A 7,140-nucleotide genomic window follows, 5' to 3' on the forward strand; every position below is an offset into this window, starting at 1 on the left:
AGCATTCAGGAGCTGCTGTGCTTTGCTTCTTGCCCCAAACACCTACACGAGCCTTGTAGTTCAAATAGCAGAATCAATTGCATTTAGTTTCCTGCCTTCTCATTCTCTGCTCCATGTAATTATAAAAGTCTGATAAAGAGACAAGAGAACTAAAGTCCTAATATGATGAGATGCTAAAGAAGCTACTTTGCATCAGTGTTTTCTTCCCAGCTCTCCATCTGATTTGGATGTGTGGGTATTTTTGTGTTAACTTTCTTGGCATAGCTCTGAGCTCCTGCGCTGGCAATGAGAGGTCAACAATTTTATTTTTTCTGCATGGATTCCTAGAAAATTACCTCCAAATGGCATTGTAGGAATCCAGATCAGCTCACTCTACAAATGCCTCCTATGCCTTGTGCATAGGTCTGAGTGACCTAAGTGTGCTCAAGTAGGGTTTAAAACATCTGTGAACAGATACTGTAGTACCCCTCAATATGAAAGTTGTATGTATGTACATATGTAGCACACTGTATACATGATTTCCTTCAATATATGCAGAAATTTCACTTGCCCATGCCACTCTGCTAAATGTAGTATGAGTTTAAATTAAGAACATGTCCAGTCCTGCTGGTTACATGACTGGAATGGCCTCACCTCCAGGACAGACTCTAGCCACATCCTTGAAAAAAGTCTTGTCTGCAAGAAAACAATAAAATAATGATTATGAACTGGACTGCTGTGTAGAGCACTGCTCTTTCTTGTGCTTTTGTAGCCATTGCACCTTGTTGATGCAGACAAGAACAAGAGGAAGCACAATCTGGCTCTTCTGGGAGAGGTGGGAGTACTCGGGGCTTGCTCCATCTTTCTGTGAGCTGGGCAAAGGGCACATGGGAAGTGGCACATGGGAAATGAGAGAGACACTGTGCCCAAGGAGAGCTCCTATGCAGAGGTGCTGGGCAGGAGGAGGTCTCCTGGCAGGACTCTCATGTGTATTGGACATATTTGGCTGTGGGGTTTTGCCTGCAGAGCTCAGCAGCGGCCTGTGCTGCTGCAAGGAGCTGCTTCACCTCAGCTGCAGGACCTCAGAGCTGTCCCTGTCAAATGTCATGGGGTTTAGACCTGTTGGTCCCTTCCTCCCGCTGCTCTGCAGTTCTGCCCTGACATGTGTCAGTCGCTGTCCTTTGGTGAGTTTGGTGGCAGCTGCAGGCCTGATGAGGGTGCACAGTCTCCACTTTCACATCACTGACAAAAATATTAAATTGCCCAAATGGATCCCAGAGGAATTCTGCTTATAAAAGCCTCCAGGTAGAATATGAACCCTTTAAGTTCAAAAAGCAAGGCAGTTTTTCACCCACCTACTAATCCACCTGTTCAAACCAGAATGTTCCTGACTAGATACAAAAGTGCTCTAGGAAATCATATCTAACTAAGCTAAACTCAGGGGAGATAACAGCCACTCTTCTTCCCTTATCACACAGAGCAATCAGTTTTGTCAAGCAGGGGAAATTCCCAGTCAGTATTAGGGAAAATAAGTTTACCATGAGGGTAAACACTGGAGCAGGTGCCCAGGGAGGCTGGGGAGTCTCCACCCTGGAGATACTCAAAATCCAGCTGGGCAAGACCCTGAGCAACCTGCTCTACCTGGACCTACTTTGTGGAGGGATGGGATGGGAGACCTCCAGAACTCCTGCAAAGCCTGTGTGATCTGATGATGCAGCCTTGGTAAATCCATGTTGTCTATTCCCAATCAACACCTTCTCATTCACATAACAAAGCTTTTACATTTACCACTGTCCCTCAAAAAGGTTTGCTAGCAGCATGATCCCACCACACCTACCCTGGAATGTCCTCATTCCAAAGGATATAAATCACCTTTTTTGTTATTCAGTAGCATACACACAAATTCTGACAAACTCAGTATAGACCCTGATACTTCTGCTTTTTGGGTGGACAAAGACAAGGCTTTTCCTAGGGCATGTTGTTTTAAATTTATTTCTGGTTGCTGGATGATAGCAATTAGGAGAAGGTGGAGCTGTCAGCATTGTTGTTATAATGGTAGAATAAGGGACACAGATGTGTCCAAGTGTTAGTGATATTCACATTCAAGCATGCTAAAGCATTAGAACTGATCATGATTTTGCCAGTAACAATAGGGAGGAAATACTTTCCAAAATCTCCCCTGTATTTTTGCATCTCTGAGAGATGCCAAATGATCCAAAAACTAATGAGATGAGACAACGTAACAGCTATGCTAACATTAGAAACGTAACAAGCAGAAAACAATGCAAAATTCTTATGAGTAAATGGCAAACAAGCTGATTTACAGCTGAAGATTAATGTTCATTGCTCACAACAATATGCTGTAAAACCATTAGACATCATCCTTAGGACACATCCACACTATCATTGTGGTTTGCTCCCTCCTTCACTCCTGGGCCCCTGATTGTCCACACCACTTATATGCTGGTTTGCCCCCAGGCTTCTACACTGAGAAAATCAATTTTCTCCCTCCCAGAGGGCACAAAATTCCCAAATCCCAGCTCCAAGGACACAAGACGCTCCACTGCCTAGGTCAGACTTTTCTTCCCGAGGCAGTCAGGGTTTGCTTCCCAAGCAGACCACGGGTGGTGTAGGCTCGCTCGCAGTCTCTCGTCACACTGAGACATTCATTTTGCTCTGTTGCTTCATCTGGAGCAGATGAGCAGCTTTCTGCAGGGCTACTGGAAGGCTGCTCCAGGGGAAACTGTGGATACAGTCCTTCAGTGAAATAGTCCACTGTGGGTTTACAACAGATCCCCAGGAACACCAGTTCGGATTTTGTGTACGTTGGCGCTGGCTCTCTTCTGTTAAACTTGCTCTGAGCCAATTTTGGGGTAAAAAAACACCCTGTTTCCTCTAGAATCCCCATGCTACTAGTAATGAGAGGAATCACCCCTGTAGTAGCAGCAGGAGTTTTCCTTAAAACCGTTTCAGATTTCAAACAAGCATTCCAGATTTCTGTCACAAAACCTGATTTCCTGTATGTTTGCTGAAGGCTGGATCCTTCATGCATGGAGATGTTGTCCTGCCATGTCTATGAGAGATCTGTGGGATGCTCTGGCTTAAGATAATACCTATTATATATACAGTACTGCATGCAGAGCTACTTTCAAATAAACACACAAAAAGTCAGACCTAGGGGTTTGCAAGGATTTTCATGTTCTACATTGCTATCATCTCCCTTCTAGCTTCACATGTCCTCAAGAAAATCAGGTTTTGCCTATCAAATTGGCTGATGGGTGTATTCTATATACCCTACCACATATGTCATGCATAACAAGAATAAAAACAAATAAAAACATCCTGCTCCAGAAGAACGACTGCATTCATTCATTCATTGGTCTCCATTTCCTTCCCCTTAATCCTTTTTTTCTGCAGACTTTGATGAGTTTCCACAGCTGAAAACGCTGTGCAAAATTTACACCAACACACTGAAAAATCCACTGCTGTGTGCCCTTGTTTTTGATGGGAATAGCCCATCGGGTTGCTTGTTCTGACACGCGTGATACGATTTTTGCACCAGCGAACAAGTTTTTATCTAGCACGCAGAACTTATTCAGAAGGTATTACTTGTGCTGGGACTAGAGGCAGGAATGAGTCACATCTCTTTAATACGCATGAAGTGCCCTGCCCCAAGGAGTGCCTCTGTTTTCCTCCCTTCCCTGTCTCGCGCGCTCTCTCTCAAGCCTTAATTGTCTTGAGTTATAATGCTTTTGAGAAATCGCTCTTAAAATTATGACTCCTGTTAAAGTTAATGAGACATGAACCCCAGCCAGGAGAGCAGGGATAGTTTCATAATTGTTATTCTAGCTGAAACCAGGAGGATTCCCTGACCACAGGAAGTTCAAAGGACCAGCAGCAAAAGGAGGAGATAACCTTTGTTTCCAGAGAACACTGGCTTCACTTGGGATGCCAGCGGATTTATGACAGGAGCTTCGCTCTAATTACTGTTTGGGGTGGAGCCTCTCACAATGATAAACAATAGGGTTTCTACAGGGCTGAAGTTTGTAACAGCACCACGTATTTAGGCACAGGCATGTTATAGCAACACGCATTCAGTGTATGTTAGAGTCTTCTCTCCCTGGAGCTGGGTATCGCCCTAAAAGAGCAGGTGTTGCCCCATGTGACCCATTTGGGAAAAAAAATATGCTTCACTGAAGTCACATTATTTTAGCAAGCAAAATGTAGCCAACTTTACAAATTTACAAAGCCAGAAGACATTGGAATCTGTGACATTTAAGAGAGAAAGGGAGCTTAATGTAGACGGTATTTATCTATATAGAAATAAAGTCAAAGCTAACTAATAACCTGAACCTTCAACAGGACAACAATTATTGTGTACTCAAAAACACCCTGTGGCAGAATTCCCATTGACTTTATTGACTAAATTCTCACCCCACAGATTTTTCTTAAGCTGCTTCAAACATAAAATTAATTTCAAAGTCCTTTCAAAGATGAATAATGCTCTTATTTTTTGAGTGCCAATGGCGTATTTAATGATTTATAAACAGAATGTTCCAGCATTTATACTGCAGAGTCTTTTCCTGGAGGTCACCAAAGTCTAAGTAAAATACAGCTAGAACAGACTCAGAACAGCATAACAGCTACCTAATATAAACATTGATCATATATGCAGACTTACAAATGCGGAGGTGGATGGAGAAACATTTCGGATGCCGCCGTTTAAAGGGTTCATACATATACAGATGGTTTTGGAAAAAAGAGAGGAAGGTCATATGACTCTGTCAGGATGAAAGCCAGTTCTGTTAGAAGGCACCAAGCTGGGCTCTGTAAACACGTGTGGTCGAGTATGGGCTATGGTCTGCAGGGAATCTGGAGCAGCCTGAGAGCAAGATAAGGGAGGAATGTGTGAGCAGATAGAGAGACAGGGGTCAGGAAGGGCATCGCTTGGGAAAGCAAGAGGCTCCAAACTCAGTGCAGAGAGACAGGAAAACCTGGAGAGAGGGGGTGTGAGGGGACAGTGTGGCAGCAAGGAAGGTTGACTTCAGCTATAGATGCATTTAGAATAATCCATTATATGAAGCAAGGACGTACAAAGGTACAATTTAGGTTTTTTTCCTGCAAGCTTTAAATAACGATGATTTCTGTTGAAAGAATATATTTTGTCATTTTTTAAAGGGATTCAAGAAATAATTTCTGTGTATGAATTGCAGATCTTACCTCTCCAGACCTGTAGACATTATCTTTCTCTTTAATACTCCAAGAAGAAGGCTGGTCACTTCTTGCAGAAAAGTGCAACACAACATATTTCTGCATACAATATACATGTTTTCTATGAATGCTATAATTTTTTTTTAGCAGAGGGCAGTTTGGCAGTTTGTGTTAAGGATTTACTTCAGTAAAATTGTGGTACAGAGTGAGCCTCGGCAGCAAAACCTTGAAAGGCAACATGGAGATTCAGGAGCAATTCAGGCATGGATCGGCACAGGGCTCAAAGTGGACTTCACTGCTGCTTGAAAGCCAGCAAGTTTACAGAGACCCAGGATCCCATGGCTCCCACAGCCTGCAAAAATAGCACAAGAGAGTGGGGAAAGTCATCCAGCTGAGGACTACCAGCCCTGCAACTGCAGGAATCTCAGTTTGCTTCAGGTAAAGGGTATTTTTTCCACACCTTTTTCTCATCTGTGAATGCCCTCAGACACTGTCAGAAGGTCAGCAAACCACTACCTTGCAGGAAAACAGCAAACACAATAAATAGGTGGATATGCCAGCACGAGATGGCTGAAGGAGATGTAACAGAGACCATGTTCTAAGTATGCTCTATCCTGCATGCACCCATAGCTTAAAACAGTGGGCTACCTTTCAGAGAGATTAAATTTTTAAACCAGAAGGAATTGATTTGATAATATAATTGGTCCCTGGCATAGGGCAAACTATGCTATCTCACCCTGTAAATCTAATCTTTTATCATAACCTACATTTTGTGGCTGAGTTAAAGCATAACTTTTGCAAAGATAGGCAATTCCACTTTTACTTTGGATGACTGGATGTTTGGTGGTTAAGGGCTTCAAGAGGGAAAAATTGTCTTCAAAGGATCATTTTGGATCACAGGTCTATGAAGCTGGCAGTTTCATTTCCCCTTATCCTTGGATTAGGAAATAGTACAAGAGCACTTGAGTCCTGCCCTGTTATGGGAGAATTGGCTTGCGTGGAACAAGCTACGAAAGTTTAGGTGGGAAAAAAAGAGACATGACAAAGGGATACTGAGGTGAATTCTTGTCTATCTTACCAACCATATTACTTGGTCTGACAAAAGATTTTTAGTCAAACAAACAAACCAGCCTTTTTTCTCTTTTACCCTCAAATCATCCCAGCTACTATATCTTGCATCTTGCATTTGACCTCAGAAAATAGCATACTCAAAGAAATAGAGAAAACCACAGTAAAATAACAAAGCACATTACACCCCCATTGTGTGGCTCACAGCCAGGTAGGATGGTCTCAAGATCTGTTATTAAGCAGAAATTAACAAACATTTGATCCTAGAGATGCAAAATGATGGACTCAAACAGAGCAAGCACTCATGCGCATGCCCTCCATCTCCTGACTCACACGTGCAACACTGGAATGTGTTACTTTCATAAAATATGCCTTTTATCTTGCTGCAGCTAACAGCCGGTCTGTGGTTAGGAATTTTTCAGGCATGCTTCATTCAAGTGGTGCTGTCTCAACAGAGAGCTGCTGTGCCTTTCCCCTCCCCTCACAGCCCTGCCAGGCAGCATATCCCGAGGGAAGCCTGGCACAATGGAAAACTGGCTCCTGCCAAACTTACCTCCTGAAAAGAGGAGGGGTAACAGGGGCATGGCCAAAACCAAGAAGTCTTCACAGTGGTCCTCGTGCAGCATGATCCCTTTGCCTGCAGGAGCTCTGACTGAAACAAGCAGTATTAGTGCAAGAAAAGGAAATTAATTTCATCCTGTGAAGTAGCACTCCATGCTTAGGGTACCTTGCAGAACTTAGCAGAAGATCAGGTGTTGCCTGACACCAGCTAGGTACTCTTATATCTAAATCTCTTGACTTAAACTAAGAAATGTAAATGTCCATCCACATTGCAGGCAGAATTTTTAGTTCTTCCACTTATGCACAGTAGAACCAAGGTCT

The sequence above is a fragment of the Zonotrichia leucophrys genome, chromosome 2 (genome assembly GCF_028769735.1).
Source record: "Zonotrichia leucophrys gambelii isolate GWCS_2022_RI chromosome 2, RI_Zleu_2.0, whole genome shotgun sequence".
Lineage (NCBI taxonomy): Eukaryota > Metazoa > Chordata > Aves > Passeriformes > Passerellidae > Zonotrichia > Zonotrichia leucophrys.